The following is a 27,682-nucleotide window of genomic DNA, read 5'->3' as shown; positions in this document are numbered from 1 at the left end:
GCTCTTAAAAAGGGCATCACTGATTCCATGGTTTCCTGTTAGTGACAGCCAAAGCTTCGCCGTGGGACATTGCTTTTATATTTCTGCTGAGGAACTCTGTTTGAGAAAATCTTATTTAATTTGACATTCCACTTAGTGGGAAACAATATTTCAGTCATGTTTCTAGGGGGAACAAAATCAGTGATGCATCTACAGTGTTTTGTGTTTCTTCTGGTAGGTCATTTGCGATGGAGCGTTATTCTTTGACATGACCGAACATTGAAAAAAAGTTCGGTATTTAGCTATTAATTGAGACAGAATGGCCGGACTGTGTTTCGAACGAGGCTAATTCTGAATAAGAATCTAGTGTATTTCCACAGCAACGCTGCCCCAATTACCGAAGCTTCATACAGCAAATGGATGTATCACTCAACGTAATACTAGACCAGTCCTTAATCGACCACAATCAGTTTAATCATTAATCATAACTAATCTCTATTCCTGTGGTTTAGTTCAACCCAGTACTAATATCGAATCACTTAGACAGGTTGGATGTGACTGTTAGAACAGGCGCTCTGTTTTCTTTATTGGTTTTTAGTCACTGTTGTCCTCAATATTATTTATGAAACAGCGGCCGACATTCAATAAATGGGAAACAAATTCCGGTACCTTTAACATCTTCGCTTAACCTATACCTAGCTCTCCAGCTCGTTCGTCTTATTTCTGTGGAACAAACCATATATGACCCAGAAATGAAATTCCATTCAAGACGTCGTTACCGTGTTTTCTGTGGGCGTAGGCGTAGCCCTGCTGTCTTCCTCCTGTCCAGCAATCATCTTCTATCAATAGCAGCTTGTGAACACTCTCCTGTCCTTCCTAATCCCCTCAATTTCTGTTCCTATGTCCTCTCATTTCTTCTGCTAACGTAATCGTATGTTAACCCGTTTTTCCTCTGAAAAGTCACATTTTTCTCCAGTTTTAATTCTTTCTGTACAGTTATCATCCACTTCTGTTGGTTTACACTTTTTTTACGTTTACTAAACTGAAACAGTAAACAGATGGTAGTAGAGGGTCCAGCAGAGAACGAGACACCATCGCAATGACCTTTGGTGTCATATTACAGCTGATGCAATTGTGCATGTCATATTCTATGTCACTGGAGACATGTGACAGTGGCATCCAGTGGTGTGGAGAGACAAGAAGGGAAGGGGAAGGCACATTCCGCCAGTCATGTAACGTAGACGTCATGGAACTACCTGCCAGTCGTTGGGGGCCCCAGGACGTTGAAGTCTCGGCGAATGGCATGCAAGCTCAACCCACCACTATCTCACCAATTTAAATTTTTACAACTCAATTGCGTGAACGTCTTGATCTGCACTCTGGACTCCACGATGGTGAGAGGAAGAAAGGTCACCACTGGTTTCGAATAATATGAACTCTATTCTAGCACTGCCCTCTGTACTGAGAAAATTGTAGTGTAGGTACTTCTAATAACAAACTAATTTGTTTTATTATTACTTCAATTACATGGTGCTGTAGCGAGAAACTTGCAGTACAAAATAAAGACATTATAGAATAGTCTGCAGAAATGTAAACTGTGGGGCACCAAATCTAGTGAGTGGGACTGTGCGCAAAAGTATCCGAACGATCTGATGGCACAGCAACGCGACATGCGACCTATATCGCATAGCTGCGGTGTATGCAGAAGCATAAAACCGTGTTACGTCAGTATCACACTGACCTCATGTTACATCAACGCCATCATGCACTGCTGAGGCCCAAAAGCAGTTTAGTGCTCAAAAAGTATCACTATTATTTATCAAAAAGGCGCTGTTGCCCTCCATTCGAGCCCCCTGCTGTGAGGCAAGTCGCCCTGAGTTATCTATAAAAGAAAAACGATATTATTGGATTATTAGGTTTGCTTCCACACTGTATGTGTATTCACACATCTCAGGTAAAGTGTCTGTAGAATGCTGGCTGTATTATTACACCCAAAGACACACACTCACACACACACATATACACACACATGCACACACACACACACACACACACACACACACACACACACACACACACACACGCACGCACACACACACAAACAAACAAAAGACACATCATTAAGGAATTATCCAAATGTGACTGAAATCAGTAGATGTAATATACGTGTACAAACAAACAAATGACTAAAATTTCAGAAAAATATTCGGGAGGTAAAACAGTTCTCCATTCGGATCTCCACGTGGGGACTACTCAGGAGGATTCCGTTATAAAGATAAAGAAAACTAGCCTTTTACGGATCGGAGTGCGGAATGCCAGATCCTTTAAGCAGGCAAATAGGTTACAAAATTTAGAACGGGAGATGGATAAGTTAAAGTTAGATATAGTGGGAGTTAGTGAAGTTCGATGGCAGGAGGAACAGGATTTCTGGTCAGGTGAATATAGCGCAAAAAATACAAAATGAAATCAGGGTAATGCAAGAGTAGGTTTAATAATGAGTAATAAAATAGGAACGCAGATAAACTACTACAAATAGCGTGGTGAATACATTATTGTAGAATAGACGTACCCGAAGTCCATGCCCAGAGCAGTGGTAAAACTCTGTATGCCAACTAGCTCCGCAGATTATGAAGATATTGAAGAAATGTACGATGAAATAAAAGAAATTATTCATATAGTTAAGGGAGATGAAAATTTCATAGTAATGGGGGACTGGAATTCAATAATAGGAAAAGGAAGAGAAGGAAAAATAGTAGCTGGATGTGGACTGGGGGAAAAGAATGAAAGAGGCAGCCGCCTAGTAGAATTTTGCACAAAGCATAATTCAATCATAGCTAACACTTGGTATAAGAATCATGAAAGAAGTTTGTATACGTGGAAGAGACGTGGAGACACCAGGAGGTTTATGACTGATTATGTGATGGTAAGACAGAGGTTTCGGAACAAGATTTGGAATTGTAAGACATTTCCAGCTGCAGATTTGGACTCTGAGCACAATTTGTCGCTCATTCACTGTAGATTTAAACTGAAGAGACAGGACCTGGATAAATCGAAGGAGAGTTCTAGAGAGTTTTAGAGAGAGCATTAGGGAACGGCTGACAAGGACAGGTGGAAGGAATACGGTAGAAGAAGAATGAGTAGCTTTGAGAGATCGACTAGTGAAGACAGCAGAGGATCAGGTAGGTAAAAAGACGAGGGCTAGTAGAAATCCTTGGGTAACACAAGAGATACTGGATTTAATTGATGAAAGGAAAAAATATAAAAATGCAGAAGGAGAAAGAGAATGCAAACGTCTAAAAGAGGAGATTGAAAAGAAGTGCAAAATGGCTGAGCAGGAATGGCTAGAGGACAAAATGTAACGATTTAGAAGCAGCTATATGTCACCTACAGGAAAATTAAAGACACGTTCTGAGAAAAGAGAACTGTCTCTATGAATATCAAGATCTCAGATGAGAAAATAGTCCTAATCAAAGAATGGAAAGCAGAAGGGTGGGAGGAGTATATAGAGGGTCTATACAATGGAGATCTGCTTGAGAGCAATGTTATTGAAATGGGAAAGGACTTAGATGAAGATGAGCTGGGCGATGTGATATTGTGTGAAGATTTTGGCAGAGCACTGAAAGACCGAAGTCGAACAAAGGACCCGGACTAGACAACATTCCGTTAGAACGGCTGATAGCTGGGAGAGCCAGCCACAACAAAACTCTTCCATCTGGTGGGCAAGATGTATGAGACAGCCGCAATACTCGTGGACTTCAAGAAGGATATCATAATTCCAATTACAAAGAAACCAGGTGCTGACAGTGTGAAAATTACTGACCCATCAGTTTAATAAGTCACAGTTGCAAGACAGTAACATGAATTGTTTACAGAAGAGTGAAAAATCTGGTAGAAGCTGACCCTGGGGAAGATTACATTGGATTCCAGAGAAATGTAGGAACATGTGGGGCAATATTGAACCTACGACTTTTCCTAGAAGATAGGTTACAGAAAGGAAAACTGACGCATATAGCATCTGTAGATATAGAGAAAGCTTTTGACAGTGTTGACTGGAATACACTCTTTCAAATTCTAAAGGCGGCAGGGGTAAGATACGGGCAGCGCAAGGCTAGATACAATTTCTACAGAAACCAGATGGCAGTTGTAAGAGTCGAGAGGCAGGAAGGGAAGCAGAGGTTGAGAGGAGAGTGAGACAGTGTTCTAGCCTATCCCTGATGTTATACAATCTGCATATTAAACAAGCCGTAACGGAATCAAGAGAAACATTAGGAGTCGGAATTAAAGACCAAGGAGAAGAAATAAATACTTTGAGGTTTGCGATGACAATAATTCTGTCAGAGACAGCAGAGCACTTCGAATAGCAGTTGAACAGAATGGACATTGACTTGAAAGGAGAATATAAGATGAACATTAACAAAAACAAAACGAGGATAATGGAATGTAGTCAGATTAAATCAGGTGTTTCTGAGGGAATTAGCAGGCCGCTGTGGGTGAGCTGTTCTAGGCGCTTCAGTCCGAAACCGTCCTGCTGCTACGGTCGCAGGATCGAATCCTGCCTCGTTCATGGATGTGTGTGATGTCCTTAGGTTATTTAGGTTTAAGTAATTCTAAGTCTAGGGGACTGACGACCTCAGATGTTAAGTTCCATAGTGCTTAGAGTCATTTGAATCTGAGGGAATTAGATTAGGAAATGAAACAATTAAAGTAGTAGATGAGTTTTGCTATTTGAGCAGCACTATAACTGATGATGGTCGAAACAGAGAGAATATAAAATACAGACTGTGAATGGCAAAAAAAGCGTTTCTGAAGAAGAGAAATTTGTTATCATTAAGCATAAATTTAAGTGTCAGAAACTCTTTTGTGAAAGTATTTATACTGAGTGTAGCCAGCCATGTATGGAAGTGAAACATGGGCAATAAACAGTTCCGACAAGAAGAGAATAGAAGCTTTCGAAATGTGATTCTGAGGACTAAATGGGTAGATCGCGTAACTATTGACGAGATACTGAAAAGAATTGGCGGAAAATAAATTTGTGGCACCACCTGATTAGAAGAAGGTATCGATTGGTAGGACACATTTTGAGATATCAAGGGATCAACAATTTAGTACTGGGGGGAAGTGTGGGAGATAAAAATCGTAGAAGGAGACCAGGAGATGAATACAGCAAGCAGATTAAGAAAGATATAGGTTGCAGGACCAAGGAGAGTTGCACCAGACTAGTCTTTGAATGTAAGACCACAACAACAACAGGGTGATTGATTCAAGAAGAAGAACTTCACAGACTGAGCTAGTTAATAACACGTTGGTCCACCTCTGGTCCTTATACAAGTACTTTTCAGGCTTATAACTGACTGATAGACTTGGTTGTTGGGTGTTCTCCTGAAGGATATCGCCAAATTCTTTCCAATTGGCGCCTTAGATCGTCAAAATCCCTTTGGTAGGTGGATGCTGCTCATAACACTGCTAACGTTTCAATTGTGGAGAGACCTGGCGACTGTGCTAGCTACGGTCGAGTTTGGCAAGCAAGAAGACAAACAATAGAGACTCTCGCAGTTTGTGGACTGGCATTATTTCCCTAAAATGTAAGCCCAGGCAGCTTGCCAGGAAGGCAACAAAAGGGGGCATAGAATATCGTTGACGTCCTGCTGTGCTGTAAGGGTGTCATGGATGACAACCAAAGGCACCCTGCTATGAATTAATGGCACCCCACACCTTCTCTCCCAGTTGGCAGACCCTTTAGCAGGCGACAGGCAGATCGGTATTTCACTGCAGTCCACAGGAGATTGAGGGGTGGGGGGTTGGGGGGGAAGCGGAGGGGGGAGGTGATCTCCAGGCCACGTCTTTGCCTGATCAGGGCTCAGTTCGAGGCAGTACATTACACGGAAGCCAATATTACTCCACTGTATGAAACTGCAGGCCAAATGTGCCGGACATGACTGCAGACATGCATGAAGTTGTACAGAGATAAATGGTAGTCGGTGCAAAGGTCACCATTACCTCAGCCCCCTTTCTGTGAGCAGTCTGTTTGGTTCTCGTGGTTACTGAAGCACATCAGATCGATGGTAATGATGAGTCTGGGACTCTGAATACCTCTCTCACTATTGTTCGTTCCTCGTGTTTTGTCGTCTCTCTAGATTGACAGCTTCCTTCTTGACACTGAGTTCGGCCATGGTTCACCAATTCCTGCCAAAGTCGTAAAATAATGACATCGTTTCTGTTCAGATGCCGAGAGATTCGCCAATTACTCCAACTGGCTTCTTTGAGCCCAGCTAAACGTCTTCTGTCAAATGCTGACATCTGCTTGCGACGCATAGTTATTGTCCAACTGAGCACAAGGAATTAGATTCACAAAGACTTCATGCCCGGTATCGACATGTCCCCATTTTTCTATCCTTGCCAGATGCATAGTGACCAAATTGCAGCCTCACACATTCATCCATCGGCTGACAAAATTTACAACTTTACGTTTTCTGGCGATATCTGTATGAATATCAATCTGTTTATTTTGCGAACACAGCGATAAAAGGTGTAAAAGCGTAACGAATGGCGTATGACATATGTAAATAAACATACACAGATACAAATGTGTGCGCGCCTGACATTAAGACAGCAGATTGATTTTGGGTCCTCCAAGATAATGCAGTATGTGGCAGTAAGTATCAGTCCATTTCTAATAATGCATGGCAGGAAATACATCTCTGCTAAGAAAATGCTAAGATATGCACGCTAGCACATGACAGTCTGGAAGTCTACTCTTCATGTAAGTAACAATACACCCTTGAATCAAATAATACATGCCCACTGGAGGTTATCTGCAACGGAAAATTCGAACAACAATAACTTATCTCATATCGGTTTCACAAGTAACATATTTATATGTATTTAGCGTGTGATATTTCTTTCAATCCTACAGAGTTCCGGTGTCAAATAGAGTGGACAAACCCATGATAGGTTGAAAAGTGTTGTTCTCAGAGCAACGTTTGTGTCTGTACATAGCACCCGAAATATATGTAAGAGCATCTCAATTTGCATACAAAAATGGCAGCAAAGTATACTTTACAAACGAGCAGTATATTGTATGGTACTAAAATATAAACATACCCACCTACTGTTGGAAGAGCAGTTGAACGGAATGGACAGTGTCTTGAAAGGAGGATATAAGATGAACATCAACAAAAGCAAAACGAGGATAATGGAATGTAGTCGAATTAAGTCGGGTGTTGCTGAGGGAATTAGATTAGGAAATAAAACAATTAAAGTAGTAAAGGAGTTTTGCTATTTGGGGAGCAAAATAACTGATGATGGTCGAAGTAGAGAGGATATAAAATGTAGACTGGCAATGGCAAGGAAAGCGTTTCTGCAGAAGAGAAATTTGTTAACATCGAGTATAGATTTAAGTGTCAGGAAGTCGTTTCTGAAAGTATTTGTAGGGAGTGTAGCCACGTATGGAAGTGAAACATGGACGATAAATAGTTTGGACAAGAAGAGAATAGAAGCTTTCGAAATGTAGTGCTACAGAAGAATGCTGAAGGTTGGATGGGTAGATCACATAACTAATGAGGAGGTATTGAATAGAATTGGGGAGAAGAGGAGTTTGTGGCACAACTTGACAAGAAGAAGGGCCCGGTTGGTAGGACATGTTCTGAGGCATCAAGGGATGACAAATTTAGCATTGGAGGGGAGCGTGGAGGGTAAAAATCGTAGAGGGAGACCAAGAGATGAATACACTAAGCAGATTCTGAAGATTGTAGGTTGCAGTAAGTACTGGGAGATGAAGAAGCTTGCACAGGATAGAGTAGCATGGAGAGCTGCATCAAACCAGTCTCAGGACTGAAGACCACAACAACAGCAACAACAACACCTATTGTGAGCTCTGAACCATTTTTAATGCAAGGCAACCATCATACGGGTATTGAGAAAAAAGATATGTCCAATAATAATTTGATTTCTTCTTGCTGCGAAGCGTAGGAGAGTAATTGATTTTGGTCTTACCAGTCGAGGCAATGGCTGTTAGATGTGTCTATGGTTAGCTGCTATTAAAAATTAGCATCAGAGAGTACCCTGGCCAGTCTAGATCTATGACAGTCGGTGGGGAATGTGAGAGCTTCTCGAAACAGAGAATGAACAAAATGTGTAACTTTTCTTTCTTTAAAAAAGAAAAGTCAGCACCGCAACAACACTTGGATGATTGACTTTGCATTATCACCCTTACGAACTTCATACAGACTGCCAGACAATAAACATAGTTGTTAGCTCCCTGGAATCGCATTATGGAGCCATCCATATTTAGGTTTTCCATGATTTCCCTAAATCACTCCAGGCAAGTGCCATGTTGGTTCCTTTCAAAAGGGCAGAATCTATTTCTTTCCCATCCTTGACACATTCGGAGCTTGTGCTCCGCCTCCTAATGACTACTATGCAGACAGGACGTTAAACCTGTTGTGACTTGACAAGACAGCCAAGCCACTAGGAGAGGAAGCCGAAAGGCACGCGTTTAAGCTCACGCCGGCGGGCGTGAGGTCTGGAGCATTTAAGGAAGTTAGACTTTAGCAAAAACGGTCGTAGCTGTTGGAATACTTAACTTTAATCCATAATTGGTAAACATCAGTCTGACGGTACAGGTATCACAAGATAAATAGCAAATGATAATGGCGCCTTGCTAGGTCGTAGCAAATGACGTAGCTGAAGGCTATGCTAACTATCGTCTCGGCAAATGAGAGCGTAATTTGTCAGTGAACCATCGCTAGAAAAGTCGGCTGTACAACTGGGGCGAGTGCTAGGACGTCTCTTAGACCTGCCGTGTGGCGGCGCTCGGTCTGCAATCACTGATAGTGGCGACACGCGGGTCCGACGTACACTAGCGGACCGCGGCCGATTTAAAGGCTACCACCTAGCTTCCGCCCGCCGTGGGGAGGACCCCATGTTGACGTATGCGACGAGGTGGGGAGCCTAACAACAGGCGAGGCTGTGCCACCCGCACCCTGCCATTCGGTCCGAGGGGAGCTAGGAAACGCCTGAAAACCTAGTCCAGGGTGCACGCCAACATGCGGTGTATGCGCCCGTAAAAAGACAGGAGGGGCCGAAGGGTCGACCTCCATCGAGCTGGGGCACCCGACGGGCGAAGACGACATATGGTCCAGAGCGGGTAAGAGTTCCATGGCGGAGGACAACTGGTCACGGGAAGCGATCGGCGGCGCGTGACCCAGGGAGGCGACCGGCGGTTGCAGCGACGCGTCCACTGCGGGCGTCGCTGGCGGGAGAACAGGCGGCGGCGGCGGCGGCGGCGGCAACGCGTCGCCATGGGGCAAAATGGAAGGCAGCGTCGGTAACACCTGGGGCTGAGGCGAGCCAGTAGATGGGTCCCCAGGGCGCTGACCGGACGGCACCGTCGCTGAAAGCAGACGGGGAGCGGCAGATCCCGTGCGACGACAGAGGCGCAGCTGATTGAGATGCCGACGCACCTCACCAGAGGCCCCCAAAACCAAATACATCGCGCGGCCGAGGCAGCGAAGAATGCACCCTCCCGAGAATGCGACTCTTTCAACTTCAACATCTGTGACTTGAAAGTCCTGACCAATCGTTCAGCGGCACCGTTTGACTGTGGCGATAACGGCGCGGACGTCAGATGTTGAATACCATTGGCCTTGCAGAATGACTGAAATTCTGCGGACATGAATTGTGGGCCATTGTCGGAAACAATAGTCTGTGGAAGACCTTCAATGAAAAAGATAGCGGATAACGCTTGGATGGTGGCAGATGACGTCGTAGAAGACATCCGGACAACAAAAGGATAATTACTATATGAATCGATCACAACCAACCATCGAGCATTCCAGAATGGACCAGCAAAATCGATTTGCAAACGTTGCCACGGGGAAGTGGCTTTGGGCCTTGCAAAGAACTTCCGCGGTGGTGCTGATTGTTGTTCGGCACACACCATGCAAGAAGAATGGTTCAAATGGCTCTGAGCACTATGGGACTCAACATCTTAGGTCATAAGTCCCCTAGAGCTTAGAACTACTTAAACCTAACTAACCTAATGACATCACACACACCCATGCCCGAGGCAGGATTCGAACCTGCGACCGCAGCAGTCCCGCGGTTCCGGACTGCAGCGCCAGAACCGCACGGCCACCGCAGCCGGCATGCAAGAAGAGCACATATGCGTAATCGCGGCATTGATTCCGAACCAAGTACAGTGCTGACGAGCAAGTTGTTTCGTTCCCAGTATACCCCAATGTCCTTGGTGGAGAAGCCGTAAGACAGAGGACTGTAACGAACGTGGGACCACGACCCTGGACTGATCATTATCAGAACGCAACAGCAAAACACCACGTCGTACAAAAAGTCTGTCCTTGTGAGCAAAAAATCGGCGAACCAACGGATCCCCGATCCGTGACTTTGACAAGGGCCATTGCGTAGCAACAAAACGCAAAACGGTAGCAAGGACAGGGTCGGCAGCTGTGGCTGTAGCTACACGACGAAAATCAATCGGAAACGATCGGCACGTCATCGGTTTCCGAATAAATGAACATGCAAGCAAGTTCGGAGGAATCGAATGCTCTATCCTCAGCAACAAGCAAACGGGACAACGCATCAGCGTTTCCGTGCTTAGCAGCGGACCAATACAAGATATCGTAGCGGTACTGCGAGAGGAAAATAGACCAGCGAATGAATTTCTGCGCTGTACGTGGAGGTACAGGCTTGGTCGGATGAAAAAGCGATGTCAAAGGTTTGTGGTCTGTGATGATTGTAAAGTGACGACCATACAAGAAATCATGAAACTTTGTAACACCAAAGACGAGAGCCAATGCTTCTTTCGCGATCTGTGAATTATTTCTTTGCGCAGACGAGAGCAATTTGGACGCAAAGGCAATAGGGCGATCGTGCGATCCATCTTTGTGCGCAAGCACAGCACCGATCCCGAAATCCGATGCATGCACCATCAACAAAAGGGGTTTCTGGGGATCGAATGGCGTAAGGCAAGTACTGGAAAGCAATGCCGATTTCAACTGGCGAAAGGCGCGTTCGCATTCCGTCGTCCAGACGAACGGAACACCCCTACGGCGTAAGCGATGAAGCGGAGCTGAAATGGAAGAGGCGTGGCGCACATATCGATGATAGTAATTTATTTTTCCCAGAACACTCTGTAGCTGCTTCAAATTCTGCGGCGAAGGCAAGTCTTGTATGGCACGGAGGTGCTCTGGACTGGGATGTATGCCTTGGGCATTGAGTACATGTCCCAGATATGGCAAATCACGAGCAAAAAACACACATTTGTCCTTCCGCAAGCGAAGAACATTTTGTCGCAAGACCTGAAATAATGTTCTGAGATTGGCTAAATGTTCTTCTTCCGTCTTCCCGGAGATCACAATATCGTCCAGATAGTTTGCTGCAGTAGGGACCGACGCACAAACAGTTTGTAGATATTGCTGAAACAATGCAGGGGCGGATGCACACCCGAATGGCAGTCGATTGAATCGGTACAAACCAAGATGCGTGTTAACCACCAAAACGCGCTGGGATGCTTCGTCCACCGGTATTTGCAAGTACGCATCCGCTAGGTCCAACTTTGAAAAATATTTACCCGGGCACAGTTTGTCAAAAAGATCTTCCGGGCGGGGTAAAGGAAAAGTTGCAGTCACTAGTTGTGGATTCACTGTTGCCTTGAAGTCCACACAAAGTCTCAATTTTCCGGAAGGTTTGTGCAAAATTACTAAGGGTGATGCCCAGAGGGAAGCCTGCACACGTTCAATTACACCTTGTGATTCCAAATCGTGTAACGTTTTTGCGACCTCATCACGCAATGCGTGGGGAACATTGCGCGCTCTGAAAAATTTGGGTTGCGCGTTGACTTTCAGTTCCAAATGTGCTTCATAGTTCTTAGCGCAACCGAGGCACGGTGCAAAAATGTCGGCAAATTCTTCACAGAGACGAGAAACACTGGCTGAAGGCACAGTCTGGTTCACTGATAGGACCTGATTTACTATAGACAAGTTAAACAACTGAAATAAATCGAAACCAAACAAGTTCACTGCAGAAGAAGAACGAAGGACGTAAAATGACACAAGTTTTGTTCGTCCCTTGTATGTTGCAAAAAGGCTGCACTGTCCTAACACAGGGATCGCTTGTCCGGAATAACTAGTTAGCTTAACATTTGCAGCACGCAACGGAGGTGTGCCCAGCTGTTTGTACGTGTCGTGATTGAGTAGTGAAACTGCAGCTCCGGTATCGAGCTGGAATGGTATCACTTTGACGTTAATGTCCAAGTCAACAAAAAGTTTATTGTCCTGCTGACGACAAGAGCGACTGTCTCGTGCAACGTGAACTGACACTGGTACAGAATCACTTGCGACGTGACGGGATTTCCGGCGATGTCGACGCACACTATTTGTGGGACGAACACAGTCACTGATAGAGAGAGTAGCACTGGGCGGAGTGGCATGAACTACATGAATTTCCATTGGCGAAGTGTCGCAAGCCTGAGTATCCTTGGTTCGATTCCGATTCTGGCGCGAAGCAAAGGGCCTGGAATAGTTTTGAGCTTCCGATTGGAGCTTTTTCTGGCAAACACTTTGAACATGTCCTTTTTTATTACAGAAAAAGCAAATAGCCTGGCGTGACGGGCAATTCTCACGCGAATGTCTAGTAGCAAATCGCGAGCATGATTTCACTGCATTTGCTTGTGGCGCGGCCTACGTGGCTGAGAGCCAGGTGGCTTCGGCGCGGCCGGGCGCGAGGACTGTTTAGTGGTCCGTGCAGCTCGCCTGGCGGGCCGGTTAACGTGACACACAGGTGGCGAAGTTTCAAATGATTCCTGAGCAAAGTCAAGTGTGTCCTGCCTATCCAATATGTCCATCACTTGTTGAAGGGAGGGCTTGACTAGTTTCAAAATCTGTTCCCGTATACGAACATCAGAAACGTTCTGTGCAATTGCATCACGCACCATAGTATCTGAATAAGGGAGTCCACATTGACACTCAAAAGCACAATCCCTAGTAAGGCCTTGCAAGGTTGCAACCCACTCCCTATTAGTCTGACCTGCCGTACGTTTTGTACGAAAGAAGGTATACCGTTTGGCAACTACATTAACTGAGTCTTTGAAATATGCATCTAATGCAGACAAAATTTCGTCGTAGGACAGAGTTGCTACGTCGCGTTGGGGAAACTATTTGACTATCACACGGTATGTGGACACTCCGACAGAACATAATAAGAATGGCTGCCGCTCGTTACCTTGAATTCTGTAGGCTGCGAGATGGAATCCAAATTGGCGTGACCACTCCGACCAGCTTTCCAGTGCCACATCAAAAGGACGAAAAGGTGGTGCAACTGCGTGTTGTGGCTGCGGTAGCGGAGGAGCGGCGGCTGCCGCATCGTTTTGAATTGCACGTTGACCCTGGACGAGCTGTCCAAGGGCATCCAATAAGGCCTGCGTCTGCTGATTCTGCAAGCGATAAAATTCGGACAGTACATCTGGAGATTGTGGCGAAGACATGACACAAGTAAAGGAGGGCAATATTAAGACGAACGCAAAATCCTCGTCGTCAAACTGTTGTGACTTGACAAGACAGCCAAGACACTAGGAGAGGAAGCCAAAAGGCACGCGTTTAAGCTCACGCCGGCTGGCGTGAGATCTGGAGCATTTAAGGAAGTTAGACTTTAGCAAAAAAGGTCGTAGCTGTTGGAATACTTAACTTTAATCCATAATTGGTGAACATCGGTATGACGGTACAGGTATCACAAGATAAATAGCAAATGATAATGGCGCCTTGCTAGGTCGTAGCAAATGACGTAACTGAAGGCTATGCTAACTATCGTCTCGGCAAATGAGAGCGTAATTTGTCAGTGAACCATCGCTAGAAAAGTCGGCTGTACAGCTGGGGCGAGTGCTAGGACGTGTCTCTAGACCTGCAGTGTGGCGGTGCTCCGTCTGCAATCACTGATAGTGGCGACACGCGGGTCCGACGTACACTAGCGGACCGCGGCCGATTTAAAGGCTACCACCTAGCAAGTGTGGTGTCTGGCGGTGACACCACAAAACCCACTCTTCCTTCCTTACTTCCTTATTCATACGATGTACTCACCTCTGTCTATGAGTCGCATCACAAGTCAGGCCCTCAACCGTGGCCGTGGCATGTGCCAGTGACATCCGATTCTTGCAGACTACTATTGTGAGCAACTCTCTCTTCAGGGAGCTTTAGTGCTGTACGTCAATGTGAAGAGAGAAATCATTGTATGTAAAACCACATAATTTACTTTGACATAATCTGCACAGATACACCCAAAACACTTGAAATAGTTGTTTTAAACCATGCACTGTGAGTGGCAGAGGCAATATCGATGTAATTCGTTAACAAACTGGATCTGTACTTACATATGTGTCAGCTTCCGTCATGTAGCACATACACACACACACACACACACACACACACACACACACAAACACACACACATACACACAGGCATGCATACACATGCCCCACCCCTCCCCAAAATATATAGCTAATTTTTATCTGTAGTGCAACAGAAAAACAATGCTTTCTTTCCTTTTACAGATATAGGAGTAAGCCAGCTGCACAGGAATCCGTAAGTAACAAAGTTCATTTTCAGTGACCGAGCGAGGTGGCGCAGTGGTTAGCACACTGGACTCGCACTCGGGAGGACGACGGTTCAATCCCGTCTCCAACCATCCTGATTTAGGTTTTCCGTGATTTCCCTAAATCGTTTCAGGCAAATGCCGGGATGGTTCCTTTGAAAGGGCACGGCCGATTTCCTTACCAATCCTTCCCTAACCCGAGCTTGCGCTCCGTCTCTAATGACCTCGTTGTCGACGGGACGTTAAACACTAACCACCACCACCATCATTTTTCAGTATAAAGGCTTTCCCTTTGCTTAATTTATAGAATGCTAACACTATTACAGCAACTGGAAAACTACAATCACGCAATTATATAGCAATAATCAACCTATATGTGAGTTTTAGCCGTCTGCATTCCGAAAAGTGTCGATGCATACATCACATAACAATACTACACACATAGAACAACAACAGATGTAGAGATTCAGCGTGATTTATACGTATGTGCTCCCTGCAGAAACCTGGAAGTAGAAGGGGAGGTGGATGTGCCTATTAAATACATCTCCATATCCCAAGTTAGCCTAGTCCAATATCCTTATAATGGAGGTCTAGTAACGGTAAATGTTAATACATGAAGGGTATCAGCGGAAATATTCCAGGTTCCCTGTTTGAAGCTCAGAGGTTGTCTTATGATGTTTCCTCGTAAAGATTTTACCACCAGTCAGCATTCTGTGATGTGTTGTGTGTAGCACAGTCAATAGGTCATCAGTTCCTTCAATGTTACTTCCCTAGTTATTATAATTATGAGTCCTGCTGTGCCTCTATCTCTATTCACAAGGAGGAAATAGTGACCAATAGACCTACCAAAAAAAAAAAAAAATAAAGAAAGAAAGAAAAGATTCCCACACTCATACCTTTTCTTGAGACTTGCAAGTTATGTTGTTGTGTCTGACAACAAACAGTTGTTATACAATATCTGTAGTGAGAACAGTGTTGTGTGTACATAGTTGTAAGTGCTTTATATCATACAGAGAAAGCATCATCTGCTAAGGTTTTTCTTGCAAAATAACCTTCTGCTTCGATCAGTAGGTAGTTCTCATACCGAGGATACTTCTGATGATACATAGGTCATGTAGTTAGCATACTGCTAAAGAAATGGAAACCGATATCAGACATTTTTTCTTCAGTTACACAGCTGCCCTATGTCAAGGAGAAGCCGGTAAATGACCACGACTTGTGAGATATACCATCGAGGCTAGCATCTTCCTCCGTGGCAGTAGCTGTTTGTGTGTGTGTGTGTGTGTGTGTGTGTGTGTGTGTGTGTGTGTGTGTTTAGTAGCACCATTGTAAAACAAGTACTGTAGCTAGGACACGATAAGTGAGAATACATGATCTACTAGCTTAAACATGCTGTTTAATATTAGTGTTGTTGTTTTTTTAATTTCAGAGGATCCTTCCGACCAAACCTCTTTGCGCATTTGATTAATTCAGTTGTGATCGTTTTTACATATTGTAGAATTGTTTTACATTTTCCATCACGATGGTAACTTAATGAGTGCCGTTGTGAAGTTCTCTAAATGCAGACTTGTGTTCTTAATGCAGTTCTGACCTACATGAATAAAATTATTTTTGTTTTCCCATCTAAACGCTCTCTTACTTAGTCGCCTGGCATGTCTACTACCAGCTTAAAAGTGACAACAAAAAGCCTTGTAGTAACTACAATGTGAGCAGAACTCCAAATTTCAAGTTGTGTAGCTGCTACCACTGGGTTAGCATTAGTGTAGCATCAATGTCTAGATGCCTGTAAGAAAACAGTTCCTCTCCTGTCAGACAACACAAGCTGTAGCCAGTGAACTTCCCAAGTTAAGAGATTTATTTCTACAGCAATATGCAGAATACAGCAACTCTTCTTCTTCTAATTTCGCACTGATTAAAACGTGGGGTGCATTCAACAGATGGCATAGCCAACTATAGGATAACTAAAACCTTGTCACATAAACTACATAGGATTAAAACTATCCTGAGGTAGTCTCAGTCGGCACTGAGTTGCCAGATGAGTTGGATAAAGGTTTTTATTTTATTTTACATGCTATGTGCTCAGAGGAGGGAATGCTGGTTTCGGACAAGAAAGAGTTCAACAGCTGTATTAGTTGTGATCATGCAGCTGAGACCTGTGACGATAGCTCCCTGCATGATGCTTGGAAATTGTCAATATTGGATGAATCTAAGAATGAGAATACGTTTCATCTAATAATGAACATGCAGCAGATTGAGCTGAAGTTACACTTCGCAACTGATGCTAATAGATACTTGCTCTGGATCTATGGACCTTTCATGAAAAGTCCAGTCAGCCTTCCAAAGCACAAGAGGTGCAGCCTCTTCCCTGACAGTGTGGTCATCTTGTTCAGAATGTGTATAATTGAGGAGACGCTGGTGACAAGCAGGGAGGATTTTAATGAGTATACTACATGTGAGCATGCAGCTGAGGATTGCATCTATAACTACCTACATGAGAATTGGAAAGGAAGATAATGGGGGAGCCTAAGAAGAATACTTTTCAGCAAAAAATGGTGATGCATTGTGAAAGGTTGAAGATGCATTTTGTAACCCAAGCAGATGGCTGCTTGTGCTGTAACTGTCTATGTTTTTTGAAATGCCCCATCAATATCTCTCTTTCAGTGAGCCAATCGAAACACAGCATCCTCACCCCCCCCCCCCCCCAACCTGAAAACAGACAGGGAGGCGATAGGAATGCAGGAGTACTACATCCAGTCATGTGATCATGACAGCATGTATGATATAAGGTGAGTGTGGCAGCCTGCCAGTCTCAGTCATAGCAATGAAGCGTCAGCAGCAGCCGAGATCATCCACTGCCCCTAGCAGAACAATAGGAAGAAGCGGCAGTGTCAATATTATTTCCTGCATGTGATATAGGATTGGTTTCTTTTTTCCCCGTTCTCTGTTGAGTAGAGTTGCTAGGGCAAAATTTCAGTGCTTCCCGAAAGGAATCTAACTTTTATTTCCTGCATGTAGTAGAATCTCCCTTTCTCTGTTGAGTAGATTTGCTGGGGGAAATATCCAGTGGTTCTCAATAGTAATACACCTCTCATTTCCAGCGTGTTGTACAATCTCCCATTCTTTGTTCACCAGCGGCAGCCACCAGTTTCTTAGGACATTCAGCAGCACCAGCACCAGTGGCAGCCACCAGCTTATCGGAACCTGCTGCGACCAGAGTGTCCAGCTCACCAGCAGTGGCAGTCATCAGCTTGTGGGCGCCTGCAGCACTGTGGGCTCCTGTAGTGCACCTGGCCAGCATGTTGGAGAAGGACAAAGAGTTGCTGCTATCCATCCCACTCATCGATTTGTGTCACTAAGCCGCTCCTTGAATCTCTAGAGAAGTGTGCTGGTGGTCCTACTCCACACAGTGCATGTTAGTACTGGTCTCCAACATACGCACTATCCCAGAACATTCCAGTGTTACTGCCAGGATAGGTTGTAGATATCCCAGATGAGAAACTGACAATTTCACCCTGTGCTCTAATGGCATTCAGTTCAAATTACAATGTAACAGCCAGCACCTCAAAGCCCTTAAATATTGGTAAAGCAGCATCCATGGATAGTGAACAGCATGCTGTGCTAGAGACTGAAAATTCACTGAGAGGTGTTAAAGCGAAGTTTACAGAGTCAGAATGGGACGATCTGTATAATACAGAAACCTAATTCGATCAACAGATGACCACCCAGTGTGATCCATCCCGTTCTTCCCCAGAAAATTCCTGTGGCAGCCTGACGCTATCCATACCATCACTGCACAATGGCGCTGCACTCATGCTGATATAGGGTGGTCGGTCTATTTATTTACAGCACTCTACCATTACAAACTTGGATTGTGTTATCCATTGTATTGTAAAGACTGAACAAATGGTTACCTTATGCTCAAAGTACGTATAAAGACATTGTGAACTATCTCCATATATATAGTGTGCATGCAGGCATTTTAGAACAATGTATCAACATGATTCCAAAAGAAGAAGCTACAATAATACCCATCAATTTCAGGGAAAAAATTCTGGATTCTGTGCATACAAGAAACCTTTATTTGCTAAATCATGTACAGTTGTGAAGAAAGAACCAGCGGATTTTGGTGACGTGGCACAACCTATGAACGATTATTGAAGTGTGGATAAAATATACTATCATAAACCTTCTGCTTTTGTTACTTCATAAACTTCACATTATAATGTAGCCATTGTAGCTCAGTTGGTAATGTGCTGATTGCGCTATAGTGACTACATATGCCGGCCGAAGTCGCCGTGCGGTTCTAGGTGCTGCAGTCTGGAACCGCGAGACCGCTACGGTCGCAGGTTCGAATCCTGCCTCGGGTATGGATGTGTGTGGTGTCCTTAGGTTAGTTAGGTTACGAGGGATGATGGCACGTGGAGTGACTCCACAAGTGTGTGAGGTCATCCATACAGGATCGAACTAGGAGCAACGATTGCTAAAACTGCTCTCTAATAGAGAGGAGAAGTTAGAAATGAGACCATACATTTGTTAGTGTGGCACGATACTGCTTTGTGTATGCAGATCGGCCAATGCTAGTGAGTTGTAAAAACCCAAACAGGTGAGTATATAGCGTCCCTTTCTGTCCTCAGTCACATGAGGCGCAGGTTCTGACACGATATGTGATCTTCTTCGTGTACTCACGACAACGTGGTCTGCCGCAGGGAATCCCTCCAAACGGCTGCCGTGTCCGGAGAGCTAGCAGGCTGTCGCGTGTGGATCGCGTGTCAGTGTCAACGGCCAGCCTCACTTCCGTTTGTGGCCCGGCGAGGATCCCGCCTAATCCCTCAGGTATACGGCCCAGTGACTGTCAGCTTGCAGGAGCGGACGCTCGCCTTCTTGCAGGTAGCCGAAGACCTCTTGTTTTTGCGCTGGCTGGCCTCTGCATTGCCATGATACCCGTCATCTGCACAGTTCTGACAAAAACCTTATGCCTAACTTTTTCCCGTGACTTTATATGTTATAATAAATTTACATAATGACACATTGATGGTCTGTCACTTCAGACACTCTTATTTTACTTTTATAGTTATTAATCTATGGCTATCATTATAACAAAATAGAGACCGGTCTCACTACTGTACATGGTGTGTGATGCTACACTGGATGAACAGCTAAATGTGCAGGCCCGCACTAATATTACTATTAATTATATAGATCGACAGTAGACATGCTCAAGAATTAACTACCATTTGCCAACGATCTACATTCTATGTCTTTTAATTAAATTAGGTTGTCATGCAGGTCTAAGTTTTACTGTGCTATAAAGAACATGCAACTATGCTACTTTCGCTCGCCCGTCGTCCCTCCATCTCGGGTCTGTGGTTTGGTGACCTGAAAAATGGCATCTCAACAGGCGCGCGCCAAACACTTGTGGTGGAAAACCGCCACACTATTAAGGATCTAGTTATTGTAAAATCCTAAAGTTTAATTTGTCCTAGTATATGGTACTTTCTCTATTTTTTTTACCTTATACAACACTCTTACATAATTCCTGTTATGCTGAGATGTCTCGCTGCTCGCCGCTATTGACGACATTGATGTGCGCGCCGTACGACATGGCCTCCGAGTTCTCACTACGCCTCACTGAAACTCCAGAGACTGGGTTAGCCATGGCTATACAAGACAATAAATTTATAGTTGCAACTTCTTTTTCTATGTTATGCAGTATTCGCGATCAAAGCACACCTTTCCAGAGGCAATGTAATATGACCAAGCCAGGACTGGTTCCTGTTGAGGATTCCGTCGCCCACCACACATCAGCTACACAGTATGTCACGAATTTCCAAGTATAATTCCTTGGTTATTCATCTGTGACAGTCACAAGCAGCACGCTAAGTCCCCAACCAGCACATTGGCATGGTAGGCTTTATGCCCGCATTTCTACCGTCTAGGCCCTAGGGCACCATTGGAGTCAAACGCTCGCAGGTTCACCCCGACTTGCAAGACAACGATGCTGGCACATCACTGTAAAAACTATACTGCACATGTACATCCTCGAAATCACGCAATATACCACAATCTTGCAGTGCACTGACGCGTGCCTGCAAGCATTGGTATGAACGTCTCACGAACTGGTTGTGGCCGCTGTGGAGCGTATCACGACTTCTCAGAACGCTTCTAAGAGCACGTTCTTGTATGCGCCCGTTTGTGCGACATCTCCTCACTCATCTTTATCCCTTAACATGGACCCCAGATAGGAAAGGACAAAAACATTGCTCATGGAAAGGTAGTGCCTCTTATCGCAACGACAGAGGAGATCCCGAACATAGACAAAAAAGTTAACAGCAGTAAATTCTTATGCGAGAAAACGCAGCGTGTTAATACTTTAACAATCTTAATCTATTAATGCAACGATTATTGTTCCCCGAAGAAAGGTTCATATCTTTGCCTATTCTACTATGTACACCACTTACACTACTACTATAGCAAGGTTCATGTATTTGCCCATTCTACTATGTACACCACTTACACTACTATTATTCCATGAACTTCTTTGTGTGAGAGATGTGGTGGAGTCCTATGGACTAGCGCCAATCCCTTGTTAGACTCCCCCTCCTCTGACGTGCATTAGGATTTGCAGGTCTAATTTCAGTCTCCTGGTTCTCCTGTTGTCCTTGATTTCGCTCCCTCCAATTACGGTCGCTTTGCCGTTCGTTATTCCTCCTGTCCCCGCTTCCTTGTCTAGCATGACCCTGTTCCCTGACGTTCTGGTTTCCGCGTCTCTGGTTTCCAAAACCTTGGTTAGCGTAATCTTGATTTCCGTAACCCTGGTTTCCTAAATGACCAGTGCGATTCTGCCATCTGTTGCCGTCCTCCCTTGCTGGTCGTTGGTATTTGTTACTGTGCCCCTTCTTCCTGTCCTTTGCGTCTTGTTTGTCAAAGACAACTTCGCGTTCACGCAATAGACTCTTGAATGCTTCTATGCCAGATCCACACTTCCCGACAAGTGTCTGTTGGTACCTAACTGGCAATTTGGAAAAACAAAATTTGATGATTTCTCCCTTGCTATATGGACTATCTAAAAATTGATTCTTCTTGAGTAAATCATCAAAAAATTTGGTTGCTCTCCTTTGCCCGGACACTTCCAGTTCAGGACAAAATATTATTTCCTCTTTAATCCTGTCTTGCGTTTCCTTTGACCAGTAGGTCCGCAGGAATGCACCAACAAATTCTTGATAAGTCCGACACGTCGCTGCCACACTTCGCATCTTTTCCGCGGCTTGGCCTTCGATGTGTCCACACATGAATTCTAATTTTGCCTGGGTTGGCCATGATGCCAGTAATGAATTTGTAAACTGCATCACCCAGCTCTTCGGATGCATCGACCCTCCATTTTCTTTGAACTTCTGAAATTTTAGTATCGACAGGAAGTGACTGTGATCAAAATCCTATCTGATCCTCGCACTGGTGTTGCCACTCGTTTCCGATAATTGCACGTCTGCTGAGTGTCCTGTTCTATCTTGCTGATAACTGTGATGTGCTACCTCTGTATCACAGTAGAAGAGGCACTCAGAATTCACTCTCGTAAGTGGGCAACAATTATTGGGGCTATTACTCGCTGTTTCTGCGTGTGCATTGTTAGTTCCGCACTCGGTCATTGGGCTAGGGCACGGCGGGCTTTTCCTCGGAGACACAATTCTGTGTACTCCATCATTGGTATCCGAACGCGCAGTGCTCGTGTGCCCGTTTTGCTCTAGTTTTGCTATCCGACTCTCTACTTCTTCCATTCGTTTCGTGTTGTTCGCAACCGCGATATTACCCTGAGTTTTAAGAACGCTAGGGATTTTGAGTGGGCTTGTGTCGCACGTCGCAAGCGACCTGCGAGTTGAGAAGTTACTTTTGCGATTTTCATTGCCCCTGTTGCTGCCGTTTTGGCTAGGCCTGCTACTTTTTGTGCTACCAGTGACATTTGTTTTGCTTCTCCACATTCTTTCTTTATTGTTAGCAATTCCCCACTATTTTCCCTATATGCGAAATTATTGCCTGAGTGTCCTTCTTACGCTGTTCGTCAGCTTCTTCCTTCTCCTTCTTACGTTGTTTCTCATCTTCTTCCTTCTCCTTCTTACGTTGTTCGTCCGCTTCTTCTTTCATTGATCGTAGGCAGCTTAGTATTGGGTTAATGTCATCTTTCTGATCCTCGTCACACATGGGCGATGTAACTCTGGACACCTGGGCGCTAGAGCTCTGACGTGACCGAGCTGGCCTCTGTCTGCTCTCGATCGTTTGACTATAAACTTCTGCTACTGTCTCGACCTGTGTGCCTGTCTCTGTTTCATCCTCTACCTCACTGTCATAATCACGGCCGCGACGTTGCTCTAAGATCGCGTCCAAATCACCTTCCTCATCAATGAACCTGCCGCCCTGTCCTTCTAAAAATGTGCCCATCTCATCTCCGAACCTATACCCGTCAGTAACGTGCCCCTTACCCATTATGATATCCACTTTTGCTTTAGCTTCGCTCACTAATAGTCGTGCCTTACTTCTCGTGATCATTCATGAGAAACAAAATTTATCTAAAATACACAATAAAAATAATCTACTCCCTGTATTTTTACACATAGACATAAAATTTCAACAACGCTGTTCCAACGTTGTAATTATACGCACGATTTGTTGCGGTACAGAAACCGCACACAAACCCGACAAAGCGTGATGTGATACGGACACACCATCAAAGGAACACAAAAACAATGAACAAAAGAATACATACACTGAAAACAAAAACTGTAATCTTGCGCCGCTACTTAAAACTAAACACAGAACTACCAGAAAAATCTTGGATATTAATCAATAAAAAATTAAGCAAAAAAAAAAATTCTGAACGTCCCTAATACTACTAATAATAATTGCTTATCAGCGATTCACAGGAAAGATCCGAGGCTAAGGGTCGCCATTTTATGCGAGGTGCCGGGGCAAGCAGTGTATTTAACACTAAATTCTTTTAGAATCTCCATATGTAAATGATGCTCTAAGCCCCCCCTATTCTAACTCCGACTTTTGCTGTTGCACATGGATTAAAAAATACACGCGAACTGACTGTAATCAACCCTGCAAGTGGAGTAGAAAAGAGTTTGGCACCTGCAATAATTTAATTTGATAAATAAGTTAAATAAAGGAAGGTTTCATTAACGTAGTCAGAAATGATGGGTTGCTGTACCGATTAACAGAATGAAAGTTCTGTCCAAAATAACAATATGATTTATTAAGACTAAACACAAAATAATAAACAAAAACACATGAAACATTTACAATACATCAAATTGGCTCAAATTGGATACTCAAACAAACGCTATGAAGGTGAAGTTGTCCCTAAACTAGATTGTGAAATTTAAGACGAAGTGGTATGTGGAGCCAATTCCTTGCCACTCAAATCTTAAGAGAGACACACAGCTAACCCAACATTAATTGCTGCTACTCAAGACAGAACAAAGTTAGAAAAAGACGAACAGGCGTGCTCTGCTGAGCTCTGATTATCACCTAGGAAAATCCCTATCTGCCGGTGCTGCGGACATACATTACCAAACTGTCTTCTTAACTGCCAGAACACGATCTGGCGTACTGGAGGCGATGGCTGGTTGCTTCGACGTCCTCGACCGAAAGCCGAGAGCCGACTACCTAGAGCACCCGTACAGGCCGAACACACAACATTCCCGCCCCCACGACAGTGGCCGTGGTTAAACGTTCCAATCAGCAACTCGAAAACCGGCGGAAAATTCCACTCTATTGCCGGAGCACTACCATTCCACCAATGGAGATTCTTGGCGCCAATTTCTGCGCTGATTTTGCTACGTTACGGAGCTATGCCCTGAGCAAGCCAATCACAGTTACTATTTTGCAGAAAGCGCGGGAATTTTCCCGCCACAACTGCCTGGGTACACAAGTCATATCCACGCCTCGCTGGTAGCCCGCCAGAAAGTGTTTCCGCTAAGTTTCTGCGAAGTAACGGAACCTCTAGCCCAGCCGCTACTTCAGACACCTCCGGGCGTGTCTTTTGACAATGTCGGCGTCTGCAAAGCATTCACTCGACTTCCTCACACCCGTCGGCTTAACGCTTTCCAGATCAGCAGAGCCCGCCTGTCACCGGACCACCCGAGTGACGAGAGACGCTGCGTGGGAAGTCCGCATGGGAAGGAATAGCGACTTTTCACTGCATGCAATTAGAGAGGAAAATCGTAAGATAGAAATATGAGAGGGGGCTCATGCCACCTCTCATAGCCCCTACGCCATTTTAGATTGTAATTGGTGGGCCGGCCGCGGTGGTCTAGCGGTTCTGGCGCTGCAGTCCGGAACCGCGGGACTGCTACGGTCGCAGGTTCGAATCCTGCCTCGGGCATGGGTGTGTGTGAAGTCCTTAGGTTAGTTAGGTTTAAGTAGTTCTAAGTTCTAGGGGACTTATGACCTAAGATGTTGAGTCCCATAGTGCTCAGAGCCATTTGTAATTGGTGAGCGGTTGGCTCACTTAGGAGCAAGGTAGTGAGTCAATCGCCCAAGAACAATCTAGCAAACTGGCTGCACATGCCGCACTCTATAAAGAAAATCACTGCAACTGAAAAATGCAGCTCATAGAGGGAGGATTATTTATGATGTAGCCAACTTCACAGACATTCACTCACTAAATATGGCCCGGCCATGTGAGCCAAATATGGAGCAATTTATTCTTTACAATCAGAGTTGGAGTGCTCCGCAATTAAATGCCCAAGATGTTACAACAATTTTAATCATTAAACTAACCTGAACTCACTCACACATGATACTATTTAAGTTAACAATCTCTTTGTGAGCTTTCAGAATCTAATTACAACCTCTGATTCATTCTGTCTCCCTGCAGCAAGAATAACCTTTACAATATGTTCCCTGAACTGATGGTCCATTCACAATGACAGTGGTGGTATCTGCTTCGGTTTATGGGGACTTCAGGCACACTGTTTGCATACACACAACAATAAATACAAAATACAAAAAAAACATGGTGTGGAGAACAATACAGTAATTTGTAATAAGAATTACAGTGTAAAACACAAACACATACAAGGTATAACATACATTACAAAAACAACACTAGAGAAAGAAATTTAAGAAAAAAACAAGGTTCATGGGGCATCAAGTTGTGCATGCACATTGCACAAAGTTCACGACTGTGCTGAGAATGAGGCACTAAATCACATTGTTAGAAATATTCGAAGCACTTCACAAATTCCACAGTACTGACATCACATAGGGCTAAACGTCGGGTGTTGTTGCTACGTTGTTGCAACGGCAATAGGGTGTGCTGGAGCATCTGCAGTACTCTGTTGAGTTTCCAGATCAGCAGAGCCCGCCTGTCACCGGACCACCCGGGTGACGAGAGACGCTGCGTGGGAAGTCCGCGTGTGAAGGAATAGCGACTTTTCACTGCATGCAATTAGAGAGGAAAATCGTAAGATAGAAACATGAGAGGGGGCTCATGCCACCTCTCAAGGTTTAACTAGTTCTAAGTTCTAGGGGACTAATGACCTCTGAAGTTGAGTCCCATAGTGCTCAGAGCCATTTGAACCATTTGACAACATATATTATTACAAGTGTTTTTCTAGAAAAGCCATTGCACACCAAAACCTGATGGAGTCGGTATCATGGCAGAGTGGTTGAAGCATCATGACTTGGTTATAAGAGACTGGTCCTGTGTGGAAGAAAACCGGAAGAAGAAGAAGAATGGGATACCCATACCGGATAATATATGAGCGACAATTGTAGGTCCATTCAACTGTGTTAAGACAAATGTTCTTCTGTCACTATTACGACACCTGGTTCAAGTCCACTTTGAGCATGTTTGCGTATTTCCATAAACATTGTTTCAACCAAAGTACCAGCTACACAAGACAATGCAGAGTGTCAGCAGTATAACATACACGACATTCAGTCAAACGAGTCAAATGCAAACACCAGAAAAAGTATAGCCAAAAACAGTGTTCGTATTTGACAATATTGCTGTTGGAAACTAGGATCAAATTCTACGATATTTCGGTTTTGGTCGTCATATTGGTGTTGACGTATTTTATTTGAGTCTTATATATTCCAGAATCCCCAAATAGTTTGTGAGCTGTAATGCAAATCTCGTTATACCTGTGAAAGAAGACAGTTTGAATCTGAAACACATTTCTCAAGCCTATGTAGGAATCGACATAATATTTAACGAATTTGTGAAGATGTGCACAGATCGCTGGAATCAAACACAGTACTGGTTTCTCTTTACTGATAAATAAAAAAAAACTGAATAGATGTAGGTACAGGTGTAGCATCCTGGAGCTTCTATACATATAGCTATGAAAGAGGTGGAAAAGTTAGTGTACGTTACACCATGGACAATTCTGCACCCATGCTGGACACTCCACTCGAGATGGTGGGTATGCCTCGACAGAGAATGCGTCTGCTTATAGATGGAAAATTTCAGTCTCTCAAACGTAAAATAAAGGAGACCCTTCTGAGACTGATCAACGAAACAGATGCCATGATTAAGGAACCAGAAACATACACCCAGATTATTCTGAGAAAGAATGTAGATGACTTAACTGTAAAGGTTGATGGAACGTAAAACAAAGTACATTACTTAACTTTGAAAGTTGAGCAAAATGTATGTAAAGTGCAGCCTGTGAAACAGCCCGCTTAGTATACAGGGTGAGTCATTAACGTTTACCACCTATAATAACTCCGAGAGTACGACAATAGCTGAAAAGTTTGTGGGGCAATGGGGGCCATAATTTGACGTTGGTTTTTCGTTGCTAGGTGCGGTCGCGTCAGAGATATGATGGTCAACTTTTTTGTTTCATGGGATGCTATGGTTTTGACCTTATTTTCTGATAACGGCTATCGAAACGAATCCAATGGTGTGTAACAGTAAGATCTTTGAAGGTCAACGAAGGTCAAAAAGGTGGCATGAACGTCCTTTTACAGAGGGTGTTCGAAGTGCTGACCATTGGTATCAATGCAGTGCTGAAATCTTCGTATTATGGATTATTTGGTACTCCTTACCACTTCGGCACTTATCGAAGCACATGCTCTTACAATTCTCTCTCATATATTGTG

Source organism: Schistocerca cancellata, chromosome 4, assembly GCF_023864275.1.
Source record: "Schistocerca cancellata isolate TAMUIC-IGC-003103 chromosome 4, iqSchCanc2.1, whole genome shotgun sequence".
NCBI classification, from domain to species: Eukaryota; Metazoa; Arthropoda; class Insecta; order Orthoptera; family Acrididae; genus Schistocerca; species Schistocerca cancellata.
This window is presented reverse-complemented; position numbering follows the sequence as displayed.